We start from the raw sequence: 17,503 nt of genomic DNA on the forward strand, positions 1-17,503 counted from the left end.
AAACTGTGGAACCAACTCAAATGCCCATCAATCCATGAGTGGATAACAGACTGTGGTGTATATATATGATGGAATACTACGCAGCCATAAAAATGAATGAATTAATAGCATTTGCAGTGACCGGAGTGAGTCAGAAGACTATTATTCTGAGTGAAATAACTCAGGAATGGAAAACCAAACGTCGTATGTTCTCACTATATGAGGGAACTAAGCTAGGAGGGCACAAAGGTGTAAGAATGATACAGTGGGCTGCAGGGACTTGGGGGAAGAATAAGAGGGGGGCGAGGGATAAAAGACTGCAACTGTGGTGTAGTGTATACAGCTTGCATGATGGGTGTACCCGAGTCTCACAAATCACCACTGACGAACTTACTCACGTAACCAAATACCACCTGCGCCCCAATAAATAAAAATAAAATTTAAAACACAAAAAATACAGTACATATAATTATGTACAACATATAATACTTGATAATAAACAACTGTGTTAGTGGTTTATGTATTTATTATACTATACTTTTTAATCTTTTTTAGAGTATACACATTCTATTTATATTTTAAAAAAAAAAAGTTAACTCTAAGACAGCCTCAGGCACGCCCTTCAGGAGGTATTCTAGAAGGCATTATTATCACAGGAGATGACAGCTCCATGCATGTTATTGCTCCTGAAGATCTTCCAGTGGGACAAGACGTGAAGGTGGAAGACAGTGATATTTATCCTGACCTTGTGCAGGCCTAGGCTAGTGGGTGTATTTGTTGTCTTAGTTTTTTAACAAAAAGTTTTGAAAGTTCAAAAATTGTAATACAAAACAATAAGCTTATAGAATAGGGTGTAAAGGAAAAAAATAAGGATGTAAAGGAAAAAATTCAGCCTGGGCAACAGAGTGAGACCTTGTCTCTAAAAAAAATGTTTTTTAATTAGCTAGGCATGGTGACACACACCCGCGTCCTAGCTACTTAGGAGGCTGAGGCAGGAGGATTGCATGAGCCCAGGAGTTTGAGACACAGTGAGATACAATCGTGCCACTGCACTCCAGCCTGGGAGACAAAGCGAGATCCTGTATCTAAATAAAAAATGAAAAAAGAAAGACAACATTTTGTATGACTGTAGAAAGCATTTTTTTATGTATAAAAACATCTTTATTTTACCTTCACACTTGATTGATAACTTTGCTGGAAGGAGAATACAAACTTGGATTTATTTGTTTTGTTCTACAATTATGGACACATTGTTCCCCTGTCCTTAGCTAAACAGATTCTGATTTCTTTTTAATTATACTTTAAGTTCTGGGTACGTGTGCAGAACGTGCAGGTTTGTTACCCTAGGTAGACACATGCCATGGTGGTTTGCTGCATCCATCACCCTGTCATCTACATTAGGTATTTCTCCTAATGCTATCCCTCTCCTATCCCCCTGCTCCCTGCTATCCTACTCCTATCCTCCCGGCCACCGACAGGCCCTGGTGTGTGATATTCCCCTCCCTGTGTCCATGTGTTCTCAATGTTCAACTCCCACTTACGAGAACAACAAAGCATGTTTTAAGATAAGTGTTATTTAAAAAGAGCCCAAAAGTTGTTAAAATTTAAAAGTTTATAAAAAGATTACAGTAAGCTAAGGTGAATTTATTATCGAAGAAAAAAATGTTTCTGAATTATAGTATAGCTGAAACATTCAGCATTTATAAAGTTGTGGTATTAAACAGTAACGTTCCAGAGCTTCATATTCGCTGACCTCTCACTCCATGACTCACCCAGAGCAACTTCCTGCCCTGTAAGCTTCTTTCTTGGGAAGTGCCCTACGTAGGTCCACCATTTTTAAATCTTTTATACCATATTTTTACTGTACTGCTTCTATATTTAAAAATACTTAGATACACAAATACTTTTCATTGGATTACAGTTGCCCACAGTACTCAGTGCAATCACCTGATGTACAGGTTTGTAGTCTAGGAGTCACAGGCTATCCCCTATCCTGGGTGTGTAGTAGGCTATAGCATTAGGTTTTTATAAGCACACTCTGTGGTGCTCACACATGATGAAGTCACCTAACACATTTCTCAGAATGTAAGTTACAGGATATCAGGAGGGGAACAAACCCCACACAAGGACTTTTCCTCCTCTTCTGGGGAAGGGGCCAGGGCATTTTCAGTTGTATGCAGGACAGGTGTGTCATGTTAGGTGGAATGACGATATTGTCTTTATTTGGCAATTAAGTATGGTTTAAGGCAGGCATCCCGAAACTACGGCCCGCGGCCACATGCAGCCCCCTGAGGCCATTTATCCGCACCCCCACCCCCACCCCACCATCCCCGCCAGCCGCACTTCAGGAAGGGGCACCTCTTTCACTGGTGGTCAGTGAAAGGAGCACAGTATGTGGCGGCCCTCCAACGGTCTGAGGGACAGTGAACTGGCCCCCTGTGTAAAAAGTTTGGGGACGCCTGGTTTAAGGAGACGCAGTGGATGCCAAGTTGACAAGAGTAGGCTTATGATGGTTAATTTTATGCATCAGCTTGGTTGGGCCAACAACGCCCAGATTAAACATTATTTCTAGGTGTGTCTATGAAGGGGTCTCGGGATGAGATTACTGTTTGAATGTGTGAACTCAGCAAAGAAGACCGCCCTCCCCACAGTGGCTGGGAGTTATCCAATCTGTTAAGGGCCCAAATAGAAGAAAAAGCAGAGGAAAGAGAAATGGACGCCTTTTGCTTCCTGCCTGCTTGCTTGAGCTGGGCCATCCTTCTCCTGCTCTAGCACTGGGATGCACACCATCTGTTTCCTTGGATCTCAGGCCTCAGGTCTTAGACTGCATGACACCAATGGCTAACCTGGGTCTCTGGCTTGTAGATGGCAGCCGTAGGAATTCATAGCCTCCATAATCAAGCCAATTCCTCACAATAAGTCTCCTCATATCTGCATATCCTGTTTGCTCTGCTTCTCTGGAGAACCCCGGCTAATACTGTTTGTCATGCTATTCCTGTCACCAAACCCATATGGTACCCTCAGGTGAGCCCACTCTCATGGGCGCCTTCTTCCTGTCCCTCACTGGAGCCTCTCACCAGAAGCCAAAATCCACCCAGGGGCCAGAGGGCAGGGAGCTCTTGGTGTAGTTCCCGCTGGCCAGCCTCCTGGGCACAGCGCAGGGGAAAAGAGCAGAGAGTGGCCATGGAGGAAGCCAAAGAAGACCTCCTGGGCCCCACCTTCTGAAGAGTTTCTCTCTCTGGTGACTTGGATCAAGAGCCAAAAGTGAGGACGGTGAGACCGCGGATCTGGTGTCAACTCCTCCATCCTTTCCATTGTCTGGGCCTCAATTTTCCCATTTGCAAAACGAAGCGGGGGGGAAAGTGGGTACCTATCACCACCTTCGGCGCCTATCTCACTCACCTCTTAGGCTCTTAGAGAGGGGCTCACGACCCAGCCAGCCATGACTCACATACCTGCACGGTGGTCGCTGAAGAAAAGGCAGAAACCGTCAACTCTCAGTGCAGACTGATTTCGAAGATCTGAGCCGTAAGCGTCTACCCAGAAAGCTCCCTGCTCTAGTTCAGGATCCAGGTGAAAGTTGTCTTCTCTTAAAGCAGCATTTCTCCACACAGGGAAGTAGCTCATAATGTCAATCATGGGCCCCACCACCACAGATTCTAATTCAAGGTATCTGTGGTAGGAATTCCACTCAGGTCCTCCGCGTACCATACTTTGAAAGCCACTATCTTAAAGGATAATGGGTTGTATCATACTCCTACATAGTAGTGTGAGAATTTTTATGTTCATTTCCCCCTTAATGAAAACAAGCTATTATTCTGTAATGGTTATTTTTTTTAAACAACAATAAGAGCTTTGGGCATTGAACCCAGTTAATGCACTGCAGCATAGAACTGCTTGCTAAGTAGTAAAATTGCTTTTCAAAACATGATCAAACATCAGTCTAATCAGCCAGGTGTTAAGCTTTCAATCACAAGCCTCAAAACACATAATCAAGTATCAGTAAGCAGGTGTTTTACGTGAAGATTGAGATAAACAGTTGCCTTTGTGGTTCTTTCGGAGGTTTTGCAACATTAAAATGGAGTGGCTCACACTGAAGCCAACTTCAGAAGCTTCTCAGCTGAACAAATCCGGGCAATAATTAGCACGGGACATTTTAAGTAGATTGCAGTTTAAAAGCCTTGAATCTTACTGTGGAAATCTGTTTTGTTTCCTTTATTCCCAACTATCTTCAAGATTTTTCCCTGATGGATACTGACTCTTTGAAAAAAATCATCAAAAAAAAAAAAAGTTTCACTTTTTTCAGATGGAAGATTTTGATCCCTTTAAAGAAAATTGTGTTCAGATCACATACGTACATTCAGTATCACAATGTCACGGTCCTACCCCACCGATCTCTCCAATATGACAAGACTAGGACTGGGCGTTCTGAAGTAAAACCCAAGTTCCACTTTAGAGATTACTTTTCATTCTCCCGAGTATTCAAAATGGTTTCTCAGTGGCCCAATACATAATACAACATAACTCCATGAAATTCACTGAAAGATAGAGGGGACAATGGAAGGCGACCATCCTCAGCAGTTAATGTAATAACAGAATCAGTCCAATGAGGTTGAGCTCTATCAGTCACAAAATGCAACAAAATGATGAGTTGTTTTCAGTTGCAGTGGACCTCCAGCCTGCAAGTCACATAACCTGAGCATGCCCAGATGAGCCAAACCAGCTCAATGCGTGACCCTGTAGGTGGCCAGAATGAAAACGTCAACCATGTATGGAACCTAAGTATTCAGACTTAAGAAGCGGGGGGTCAAATTAAGAAGAGAGGGGTGCCCTTTTTGGGTGCATTATTGACTTAAAAGGCAAGGACACCTCACCACCTCTGCCTGGCCCGATCAGATCATGCCTCATTGCATTTTCCTAGGTCTCTCATTGCTGTTCCCCGCCTATAAAACCTGCTATCCTGGCCCCAGCTTGGGGAGACGGATTTGAGTGCTGCCTCCTATGTCCTTGCCAGTGGACCTTGCAATAAAGCTTTTTCTTTTCTCAAAACCTGTGCCATGGTACTGGCTTCTATGCACGTTAAGAGGATGACTCAGTTACAATAAGACTGGTCAGTCACTTAGGTTTATTGGAGTTCACCCACGAGTTATCTTAGCAAATGCTGAGAAGGGTTCCCTGCTTAAAATTGTAGCTCATCAATGTCTATTAATTTCCCTTGATTGTGAATAGCAGTTTAGTTCTGAGATAATTTGGGGGTTTGTTTTGTTTTTCTTTTGAGACAGGGTCTCACTCTGTCACCCAGATTGCAGTGCAGTGGCATGATCTCAGCTCACCACAACCTCAGCCTCCTAGGCTCAAGCAATTCTCCTGCCTCAGCCTTCCGAGTAGATGGGATTACAGGTATGCACCACCATACTTGGCTATTTTTTTTTTTTTTTTTGTATTTTTAGTAGAGATGGTTTCACCATGCTTGCCAGGCTGATCTTGAACTCCTGACCTCAAATGATCCACCCACCTCAGCCTCCCAAAGTGCTGGGATTACAGGCATGAGCCACCGCACCCAGCCTTGAGAGAATTTTTTATGCTTCACTTTCGATTTCTCTTCCCTCTTCCCCTGGCCTTATATTGCCATTAAAATATTAGTTTCCATTCTTATAATTTTATCTCCTGAGTTAAAGGAGCTGTTACAGCATTTGCTCAGACATGATACCAACTAAACAGAGTCCCAGCTATCCTTGCCATTCAATAGATATAGAGATTTGTGACATATAAAAATTCCGTTCTCAATTGTGCATATCAGTATACTCCTCTGAAACAAAATTGAGAGAGTCTAACAAGGTCTGAACAAACCAGAGGTTCTGAGATTGTGGCCTCTCAAAATGAATAAGCCCAAAGGACTTCATTCTTCCCAGCCACCAGTCTCTGAAACCTGTCAGTAATTGCAGAACCACATTAGGACTTCTCTTTCACATCATCTTTCTCTTCTGAGCTGTGGGATTCAGCTGGGTGCTGCTTCGTGTGTTTAGGGCTTTTATGTCTCAGGACATTCAAACCTGAAGTTTGAGTCTATTTGGAAAGATAAAATTTTCCACTCTAACCCAGGGAGTGTGGCTATCTCTGGGCTTTTCTGATCTTCCTTTGTCACGTAACACCCTTCTTTCTTTGGTCTACGTACATCTCATCTTTTCTCTCCTGACAATGCAGGAAGCATTAACCTTGACTTTTCCTGATGCAGAGCGAACTCGTCAGCCCCTTCAGCAGCCTACAGCATGGTAGTGGGTTTTACAGCCTTCAGCTGGGCTGAAAATTCCCTCAGAATTTCATCCTACAAATGATTCAGAACAATTCAATCAAGGTTTTTCCTCTTCACTGTGCTTCAGGAAACCTCTGACCTCTCATTCCACGGAGAAAATAGAAATCTTCAGATGCAAGCTCTATCAATTTTTTGCCTGCCTCCTCTAATCTAAAAATTGCTTTCTACCATCCCTTCTGCCTCAGTGGAAGACAGGCTCCACCTTCCCTCCAGGCCAATTTGTTCACCAATGTTCAGACCTCAGCTCCATTAGCCTCTGTCTCCTACATCTTCAACTTCCCCCTTTTTATTGGTGCTAGCTCATCATTATTTGCATGGAACAGAATGTTAAATGAGAAGCTGAGACCAAGGCATCAAGACGTAACAACTGCTACATTCCAAAGGGTGTGCCAGACCAGGTGTGAAATTTCAGAACAGCACCACCAAGAACCAGTATTACGACTATTAAATTCCCTCATTCACGTGGAGGACAAAAAGGGTCCAAGGAGTGGGGACTGAGAGAGGCTTTTTGAGCAGAGCCATCAGCATGCTCTATGTCTCATCCCCAAAGGAAAGAAGGATGAAAGGGATGTCCAGCCCTCACCTCAAGCTGGTGAGAAAGTTTTAATGGGACCACTTGGCAAGATTAATACGTGCTCCCTGCAGTGGAGGCGCTGGAGGGCTGGAATCTAGCCCATGCCTGAGGAAGTCAGAGCAGCCTGTGGCCGCAGGGTAGAGGGCAGAGTCTAGGAAGTACTCTCACTCCCAGGGAGCAAATATAAGAATCTTCATCAGGGAGAGGCTACCTGGAAGAGGGGACCCTAGCCATCAGGGGCTCTGGGTGATTCTGGTGGGTAGAGCTTGAGGGCAGAACTGAGGGAGGATCAAGGGTGACAGGCCAGTTAGAACAGTTTGAAGGGCTCACTAGGCAAATCTTCAAGGAACCCATGAAATGTGCGGAGAGTTGGCTATAAGTGTCTGCTGGCCCAGAGAAGGCAAAGCCATCTTGCTAGAGAAGCAGTTTCACTTGCATCCCCCCTCCTGGTCTGACACTGGTGGGAGAAACACAGTTAGCAAGCAAGGACTGAGAAGAAAGGTGAGGCTGAAGGAGAGAGGAGGACCCTGCCAGCCCCACCGTCACAGCAAGGGGAGAGGAAAGAAGAGGTAACATTAAACCAAGTTCCAATTGATTATTATCTTGACGTAGACTTCATTAATTTAGAATTAATTAGAGTTAAATTAATTCTGAGTTAATTAGTTGAGACTGTAATTGTGACCTAATATGATTCCAAACTTTTTTTTTACATGAAAGGAGCCAGAGAAATGACCAGCGTCGTGAGCAGATTAAAGGGACAGAGGAAGGCAAGAATAAGACTGCTTTGTCAAAAACACACCAGGAGTGCTGGAGCTCCAGAGTGCCGCTTACACATAGGCATGCTTAGAGAAGAGGATAAGCCTTCCCTTGCTGGCCCCTATGTCCACTTCTAGCTTTGTCTGCTTCTTTTCCTCACCTTCATGCAAGACTAATAAAGGAATTTTCCATGCTCCCGGCCACTGCTTGATCATTGCCCATTTCTGGTTAAGCCACAGCCACCTCGCTTCCACCCCTGACATCTCTGGAAAAAGTTATTGACATCTACTTACTTCCTCTTGTGTTTTCTCCTTGTGTTTTCTGCTGCTTCTGTGTCGTCCAAAGATTTATAAAAGATGGTCTCCCACTAAGGAAGGGGTTCTGTGACAACTTGGCACATCCATTTCTGTGTCAGGAAACAGTGGAACTAAAGGATGTCATATTTACTTAATTTTTCTAGCAAATAATAAGACACTATTCATTTATCATCTAATTGCATGTATGGTGATATTCAGATATGAAGGGACAATGGGGAAAATTCTAGACAGATGACTTTGACACTCGTATTTTACACTCATGATTATGTCAATTCTACCTTTGCCAAAATGCCGATATGTTTTGTATAATTTATATTACAGCATAATTTATATTACCAAGCATATTTAGAAATATGTCGCTATGTTTGAAACAAAAGCTAAACAATACAAAAAGGTAAAAATAGGAACTGAAATTCACCCACAATCCCACCTCCTGGAGAAGATAACACTGAATAATTTTGTGTAAGCCTTTCAGAGCTTGTTCTAAGCACATATAACCATATCAAACAATATATAATTTTATTTAGAGGTTTTTACAAAATGTGGTCCTATTATACAGACTGTTCTGCAGCTTGATTTTCTTAATAACATCATAAATAATTTTTCAAATCAGGACATACAGATTGAGGTCATTTTTCTGAAGAACTGCATATTCTTTTACCGTGTATTAGGGCCTACTTAGGTAACTCCTGTGGCATAATATTTGTGTTATTTTTTGGAGTTTTTATTATAACAACAATGCAGTTTTGCACATCTTGTACCTGTGTCATTGAACAGTTGTTTAATATAGGCTAAATAGTCAAAAGTAGTCTCACTTAGTCAAAGAATAAGCATGTTTAAATTTCGATGGTACCAAATGGTACTCTAAGAAGACTGTGCCAATTTACTCTTCCTCACCTTCTACAACAGCAGATCTTATCAATCTTTTAATTGTGCCAGTCTGATAGGTAAAAAATAAACTCATTTCAATTGTCTCTCAATTTACAAAATTTCCTTAGTTAATGGCAATGTTAACTCCATATGCTGATCACAAATAATTTTTCCCAGTTTTCTTCTGCATTCTTCAATCTAAGGGTTTCACCCAACAAGAGGTTCAGTTTTTCACATGGTCAAGTGTATCCATCTTTTCTTTGTGGTGTCTGCTTTTAATATCTTGCTATGCAAGGCTTTACCACACCATGGTTGCAAAAACTTCACACATATTTTCTTCTAGTATTTTTATGATTTCACTTCTACACTCAAATTGTTACTTCAGGGCCAGAAAAACAAAACAAAGCAAAGCACATCAAACAAAAAAGCTGGGCATGTTGAACCAAATTCTTTCTCATAGAGGACAGTAAAAAAAAAAAAAAAAAAAAAAGAAGAAGAAGAAGAAGAAGAAAGAAAAGAAAGACCAGAACCTAAAGTACATTTAAAAAAATATTAAACAATTTTAAAAAAAGAAAAGAAAAGAAAAAAAGAATTTTTAAAAAGCTGGGCATGATGGCTCATGCCTATAATCCCAGCACTTTGGGAGGCCAAGGCAGGTGGATCACCTGAGATCAGGAGTTTGAGACCAGCCTGGCCAACATGTTGTAACCCTGTCTCAACTAAAAATACAAAACTTAGCCAGGTGTGGTGGTGGGTGCCTGTAATCCCAGCTACCCAGGAGGCTGAGGCAGGAGAATCACTCAAACCCAGGAGGCAGAGGTTGCAATGAACCAATCACACCACTGCACTCCAGCCTTGGTAACAGGGCGAAACTCCGTCTCAGAAAAATAAATAAATAAAAATTGTTACTTCATGGAGTATATATTTTAGTAGAAAAGTGAAATAAGAATCCAACAGGCTTATACTCTGCATACTATTTTATAATCTTTTTCACATAATGCATTGTGATCATATATCCATGTTACTAAATAGATTTCTATGATATTACTTTATACTGATTCCTAATTTATTTAACTAACCCCCATTATTGGATAATTAGGTTGTTTACAACTACTTCAAACAGCACTGTGATAAACGTGATTGTAACTAAACCCTCATCCACTACCATAACAATGCCCTTCGGATGCATTTCAAGCTCTTTATATCTTCTCTAAAGCCCAGACTTTGCCTAGTCTTCTCATCACAGTGAACTGTACCTCCTCCCATACTTTTCCTCAAACCAAACCTTAGAAATAATCTTTGACTCCTTACTTTCCCTCAACCTTCAAACCAATCCATCAGGAAAATCTCATCCGCTCTACCTCATTGCCCACTGACATCCCATTCTTCTCCCACCATCCACTCTAAGCCATTGCCATTCTCGCCTGCTGTCATCGCCTCCCAGTTCATACTCTTGACCACTACAATCCAGCTTCCAGACAGCAACCAGAGTACCATATCAGAATGTACATCAGATCAACTCATTTCCCTGCTTACAATCCTCTAATGGCTTTCTATGGTACTTCAGGAAGTAAAATATTAAAAGCCCCTACTGAGTCCTGGAGGCTCTCTGTCATCTAGGACCTGCCTACCTCTCTGACACACGTTCCACCGTTCATTTCCTTGCTTACTGATTCTCAAACACTGATCTCCTTTCTATTCCTTAAATGGGCCAAGCTTGCTCCTAATTTAGTGCAGGGTATCTCACCCTTGGCACTAATGACATTTTGGGTCCAATAATTCTTCATGGTAGGGGCTGTCCAGTGCACTGTAGGATATTTAGCAGCATTCCTGGTCTCTACCCACTAGATGCTGGTAGCACATCCCTGGTTGTGACAACATAAAACATCACTAGACATTGCCAAATGTCCCCTAGAGGACAAAATTGTCCCTGATTGAGAACCACTAAGGTAGGACCTTTGCACAAGCTGTTTCCTCTACTGGAATGTTCTTGTCTCCTGGATCTTTACACAAACGTGTTTTCCTGATATTCAAGATTTGGATCAAATGTCACCTCCTCAGAGAGGCCTTCTGTGTCATCCTCGCCCACCAACAATCACCTACAGTTACATCACCCTGTTCTATTTTCATAATTGCTCTTATCATTGCCTAGGATAACCTTGTCCAGTGATTGGTGTACTTATTGGTGTGTGTCTTCCCTAGTAGGATGTCAGCTTCTGGCCAACAGCAATGTCTGGCACAGATGAGCAGATGTTCAGGAAGTATTTGCTGACTGAAAAAAAAAAAATGATTTCCCAAAAGTGGAAATCAAAGATCTCTTTGTTGCTAAATCTGGTGGATACTTTAAAGTTCTTGTATTAATTCTCCCTAGCATTTGCCACTCACTTCCGTTGGCTTCTGTGACCCTATGTTCTCCTAGCAGACCCCACCTCTTGGGCTCTCTTTCCCAGTTTCCTTCCTCCTCCTCTTCGGCCCATCCCTGACACACTGCTCTTCAGAGGGGTCCAGCCCAGTGCCTCTTCCAAGGCCATATCATCTAACAAGGAGACCTCAGCCACTCCTATGATTCATCAATTCCTGTCTATTTTCCATGATACTCCAGATCCAAGTAGCCACTGGGCTGTCCCACAGGGCCGTCCCACAGGGCCCTCAAGTTCAGTATTTCCAACCCAAACTCATCACTTCTCTCAACTCCAAGTCATGACTTCAACAACCCTTCTGGGATGGTTAATTTTGTGTCAACTTGATTGTGCCACTGGGTGCTCAGATAAAACATTGTTTCTAGGGTTGTCAGTAGGCATGTTTCTAGACAAGATTAACATTTGGATAGGTGGACTCAGAAAAGAAGATTGCCCTCCCCAGTGTGGGAGGTCATCATCCAATCCATTGAGAGTCTGAAAGAGAGCAAAAGGAACAGGAAGGAGCAATTTGCCCCTTTTGCTTCGTGCCTACCTGCTTGAACTGAGACCTCTCATCTCATCTTCTCCTGCCCTAGGACTAGAATTTCTACCTTCAGCTCCTCTGGTTCTCAGGTCTTTGGACTTAGACTGGAATTGCATTGCCAGCTTTCCTGGATCTTCAGATGATGGCAGATTGTGGAACTTCTCAGCCTCCATAATCAACTGAGTCAATTCCTCATAATAAATCTGCATAAATATGTATCTTGGTTCTGTTTCTCCAGAGAACCTTAATATATCCTTTCATCATACAGAGCCTAGCCCCCTGCTCCTGAAGCATCTGGTTCCTTTAGTGGAATTCCTCCACTGGACTGCAGCAAACCCTCCCAGCAGTCTCTATGCCATGGCCCTGCCCCTACACAGTACGTGTTCCTCACTCTTATGCTGGAAACTCTCAATGGCTTCCTAATGTCCCAAGTCAAAAGTCCAGATTTCTCCCCATGCCCTCCTAGACCCTCTGTCTCTCCCACCAAACCAACCAGGCTCAACTATGCTCTCCCTCTCTTCCAGGAAGACAGAGGCCCTTCTTCCCATGTCTGAAACACTCTTGCCTCCACCTCTCTGTGCCAGAATTCAGGTAATATTAGAAGCTTCAAGAGCAGGAGGGTAGGCTCTGTCCGATGAGAGGGCATATTAGGGTTCTCCAGAGAAACAGAATCAATATCTGTATTTAGAGAGAGAGAGATTTATTATAAGGAATTGACTCTGTTGGTTAGGCGAGCTGAGACGTCCCACAGTCTACCATCTGGAGGAACATTTTGGTTTGGGTCTGCGTCTCACAAGGTTTTGAACCTCCTTTTAAAATAGTCAAGGCTGTAGACTCTTTCCTCCACTGCCTGTCCCCAAATAGTCTTTGTTTCAAACACAACTCAAGATAGCTCTTTGAAATCACTCATGGAGTTTTCCACTCTACCCTTTGACTTCCCAGGCCCTAATCTTACTTTCTTTCTTCTTCCCTCCACTCTGCACCACCTGAGATACAAAAACAAAACCTTTTGAGGGTCTGGGGTTTGCATCTCCCAGCCAAGAATTTAGCTCAAGATTTTACATTTTGCTGCCTCTGGGTACATCTGGCGACAGTGACTATGCATGTTGTCAGTCCTCAAGTGAGGCAGAAGACATTCAGAGACAACATAATCGATTATCAAGAACAAATGAAGAAAATGCAATGTATTATAAATAACATATAATTAATGAGTTACATATTAAACAAGCACACAAAAGGAATACAAACTGCCGTCTGCTGCAGAGATGTCACTGTTCAGCCTCTCTGATCAGTCTACAGCTTGATGGTCACTATCCTGTCAGTGCCTGGCATCAGCTCGACATACTGTGTGACATTGTTTGGATCTGTGTCCCCAGCAAATCTCATGTCAAATTGTAATCCCCAGTGTTGGAGATGGGGCCTGGCCTGGTGGGAGGTGATTGGATCATGGAGGTGGATTTCTCGTGAATGATTTAGCACCATGCTCTCTTAGTGCTATTCTTATGACAGTGAGTGAACTCTCACGAGATCTGGTTATTTAAAAGTGTGTGGCACCTCCCCCTTCTTTAATCTCTTCTTCCAGTTTTAACCATGTAAGATGCCTCACTCCCCTTTTGCCTTCTGCCATGATTGAAAGTTTCTTGAGACTTCCCCAAAAGCTGCCATGCTTTCTGTAGAGCCTGCAGAACCAATTAAACCTCTCATCTTATAAATTAGTCTCAGAGGTCAGGAGTTCAAGACCTGCCTGGCCAACATGGTAAAACCCTCATCTCTACTAAACATACAAAAATTAACTGGGCATGGTGGCAGGCATCTGTAGTCCTAGTTACTAGGGAGGTTGAGGCAGAAGAATCACTTGAACCTGGGAAGCAGAGGTCGCAGTGAGCTGAGATCACACCACTGAAATCTAGCCTGCGCAACGGAGCAAGACTCTACATATCTCCAAAAAAAAAAAAAAAAGAGAGAGTATTTATTTCTGAGGAGAGGAGTGCAAACAGGGGGAAGCTTATTTCAGTTTGCCATACAATCAAGTGCCAGACTTCAGGTGCCTGCTGTGATGGACAGTGCTGAATTTGCCCAAGTCCACAGCGGCTCTGATTTCCTGAGGAATCAGGTGATGCGGTCTTGGTACACATTTGGACCCTTGAAAGACAGAGATGGGAGGGGCCCCTTGGGGTATAACTGGTTCCTGAGAGATGTCCCACATGACAGAAACCACCCACCTTGCTGTATTTTCTTGTGATCCTGTGGCCTCCTTAGGAGCTCCCGCCTTGTCTATGCCTCCCTCCTTCCTGGCTATAGAGCCTATTTTCTGCAGTTTTGCTTCTCTGGTTTCCCTGATCCTAGCACAATAAGCTTTTCTCCAGCTCTTTTTTCTAGGGAGCCTACACTAAGACAATATACTCCCACGTTCTCTGACTGCTTTACAACGATGACGTATTCAGATAACACGTGTGTAAGGATAAAACAAGAATAAGAGAGCTAAGTTTGGTTTACCACAAAGAGGAATACAAACGTCACAATTATTCAAGGTGTTTTGCTGGAAAGATACCTGGGTAGGAGAACTGCTTTCATCATCATTTTCCTGGTATCCCCAGAGGAGCGTGGGAACCAGACGCTTTTGTGTTTGACAATGTGGAAGGTAATGTTTGCATGGCCTTCCACTGGGTCCCTCTGCCCCTCACTGGCCAGCTGGGTCAGATACTCGAGGCATTATCACACTCTCCAAAACCTCAGAACCAGCTCCCCTGGCCACCTCCTTCTTCCTTCCCTGCTCATGAAAATGGTGCATGTGTATGCGTGTGTGTTTAATACTTAGATAGTTTCAGATTATTTTAACTGCAGGCTCAAAAAAGCAGCTCCAAGGAGCTTCACCATCATCCCTCTCTTTTTTTTTTTTTTTTTTTTTTTTTTTTTTTTTTTTTTGAGACAGAATTTCATTCTGTGGCCAGGCTGGAGTGCAGTGGTGCAATTTTGGCTCACTGCAATCTCCGCAGTTGAATCCCTGGTTCAATCGCCTGCCTCAGCCTCCTGAGTAGCTGGGACTACAGGTGCATGCCACCATGCCCAGCTAATTTTTTGTATTTTAGTAGAGACGAGGTTTCACCATGTTGGCCAGGATGGTCTTGATCTCCTGACCTCGTGATCCACTTGCCTTGGCCTCCCAAAGTGCTGGGATTACAGTCGTGAGCCATCACGCCTGGCCTGCATCCCTCTCTTTTTAACATTCAAGAGCATCTTGAGCTCTTTATGAGATGAGGGAAAGGACAGGACAGGTAGAAAGCCGAGCTGGAAGTTTAGCAGGGCCTAATGGCCTCTCCACTTCCTCCCAATTTAAATGCCCTAGAAACAGAAGATGCTGAAGGTGAAGATCTCCAGATTACACAGAGCGGGGTTGGAAAGGTTGCTTTAGAAAGTCAATGAATGAACAAATTCACAGACTTAGTGGCTGAGAGACATCGTGTTTTGTGGAGTCACATTCAAGTACAAAAAGTCCTGCCAGTTATCTGTGCTCCTCCTGCTTCGGAGAATCATGGCTGTGTGCTGACTTGGAAGGGCGGGGCAGTGTGCAGTCCTGGTTTGCCTTGGCTAAGTGTGCTGCGTATCATTAAAGGAGAACGTTTTACCTTCAGGGAGGTGCCTACGCAATCTTTCTAACCAATCCAAAGGGAGAACAGAGTCTTTCTTGGGCAAGGTTTGTTTTGTCCTAGAAAATTGCCCTTTATTCTGACTCAGTAATTGTTTGAAAAGATAGAACAAAACAAGAGGCTATGAGCCACAGAGACCTGGCTTTCAGGTGGAAGAAGATTTGGTCTCTCTTAGACAAGAATCCTGTGAGTCAAATATCCTTTAATTGGATGGGCTGGCTGTAGGAGTTGCTTTGGGGAATTCATTCAAGAGGAAAGTTTAGCCAAGAAAAGTTTAAATAAGAAAAAGCCTGTGATTTTTGATGTATAAATTAGTGGTCCAGATGAGCCTCTCTGAAATGGAGCATCTCTTTTTTTTAAAGCCAGCCCTGATTGCAGTTTAAAAATAAAGGGCTTGATCCTTTTGCAGTTCATGAGCGTGATGATTGAGTCTTCACACGTGTGTGTGACATGTGCCACCCTTGAATCTTGTTACGACGTCGGCACATTACCCGTCTGACCTGAAAAAAAATGAAAAAAGAAAAAAAAAGAAAAGAAAAAAAAAAAAGAAAGAAAAAAAAGAAAAAGAAAAAGAAAAAGAAATAAAAAAAAGAAAAAAGAAAAAAGAAAAAAAGAGAAAAAAGAAAAGAAAAAAAAGAAAAAAGAAAAAAAAATGAAAAGAAAAAAAAAAGAGAATAAAGGGCTCTGAGATGCCCCCTCCATCCGGATCAGAAAAAGAAGTCCACTGGCCCTTCCTTTTGTCTGTCATGACCCTGTCCCTGCTGACAACACTGGTAAGGTCCGAGTTTTCCTGGGCAAGGTCCTGTCTCCTCAGAAATTCTGTTTTTGAGCTCTAAAGAAGCCCAAGGGAGAGCAGGACATTCTGTAACAATATTTCCGTAGCAATATTTGAGAGTCTTCCTACTTTTTCAGAGAGTTCTTTTGGGAACTTGGAAAGTGCTCTCCCAGGCCGGGTGCAGTGGGTCATGCCTATAATTCCAGCACTTTGGGAGGTTGAGGTGGGCGGATCACCTGAGGTCAAGAGTTCAAGACCAGCCTGGCCAACATGGCATCGAAACTCCATCTCTATTAAAAATACGAAAATTAGCTAGGCGTGGTGGCACACCTATAATCCCAGCTACTCGGGAGGCTGAGGAGGGAGAATCACTTGAACCCAAGAGGCGGAGGTTGCAGTGACCAGAGATGACAGCACTGCACTCCAGCCTGGGTGACAGAGCAGGACTCCTCAAAAAAAAAAAAAAAAAAAAAAAGAGAAGAGAAAGTGCCCTCCCAGGAAGCTATTCCTTCAAATCTCTCCTATCTTCAATTCCAAGTTTAGCCTTGTTCTGCTGACGTCTGACTTCCCTGCCCCTCCCCACTCAGCCTTACCTCCTGTGCACATCACCTGCAGGCTCCACTTACACAGTCCTGGAGCCAGGGCTGACCAAGGCAGGAAAGAGACTTGGAGCCTCGAGCCACCAAGAGATGGAAGCTGGAACAAACTGTGCTGCCACCGACCCTTGGTGCTTAGAGGACCCTGAACATCCTCATACCCACTAGGTCTGAACCTTCTGTCAATCCTTTGCCCCACACCTGGGTGGCCCCCCATGCCTCCTCTGGGAGAATGGAGGTGACTGTATCCCCTGGTCAGGGCCTGGGGGCTTTTTCTAACTGAACACATCATCTAGACCCCCAAATCACTCCCTACTGCCTGAGACTGCCCATTGCCCTGTCCAACCTCCATGCAAGCCTCAGGGATGGCCACCCCTGCTGCACCATGCTAGGCACTCCATAGCTCAGAGGTTCTCAATCTTCAGTGTACACAAGGATACTTGGGAGCTTGTTAAAAATGAGAAGTCCTATCTCTACCACTGGAGACGCTGATTCAACTGCCTGTCCCATCCACTGATCCCCAACCCTGAGGGATGTTGCTGCTGAAAGAGTCTGGGAACCCAGCCTGTATAACCCTGCAGGGGTGAACCAGGCCAAGTCCTCTATGGCTCCGGTACCTTCTCCTGGGCTCCCCACCAATCTCACCTCTTCATGTCCCAGCCTGCTTTGCAGCCAGTTCCACCAAGCCATCACATCATCTATAACTTACCCACATTTTTTCCCCTGCATCTAA

At 43.6% G+C, this 17,503-nt stretch overlaps 1 non-coding gene across 1 annotated transcript; it reads left to right on the forward strand.

Annotated features, from left to right (window-relative positions):
- Nucleotides 1-15,796: 15,796 nt before the first annotated feature.
- Nucleotides 15,797-15,900, forward strand: LOC120365505 (small nucleolar RNA U13). Its single transcript, XR_005580428.1, has one exon. It is a non-coding gene; the product is annotated as a small nucleolar RNA U13 (small nucleolar RNA).
- Nucleotides 15,901-17,503: the final 1,603 nt, after the last annotated feature.

This window comes from Saimiri boliviensis, chromosome 10 (genome assembly GCF_048565385.1).
Source record: "Saimiri boliviensis isolate mSaiBol1 chromosome 10, mSaiBol1.pri, whole genome shotgun sequence".
Classification (NCBI taxonomy): Eukaryota; Metazoa; Chordata; class Mammalia; order Primates; family Cebidae; genus Saimiri; species Saimiri boliviensis.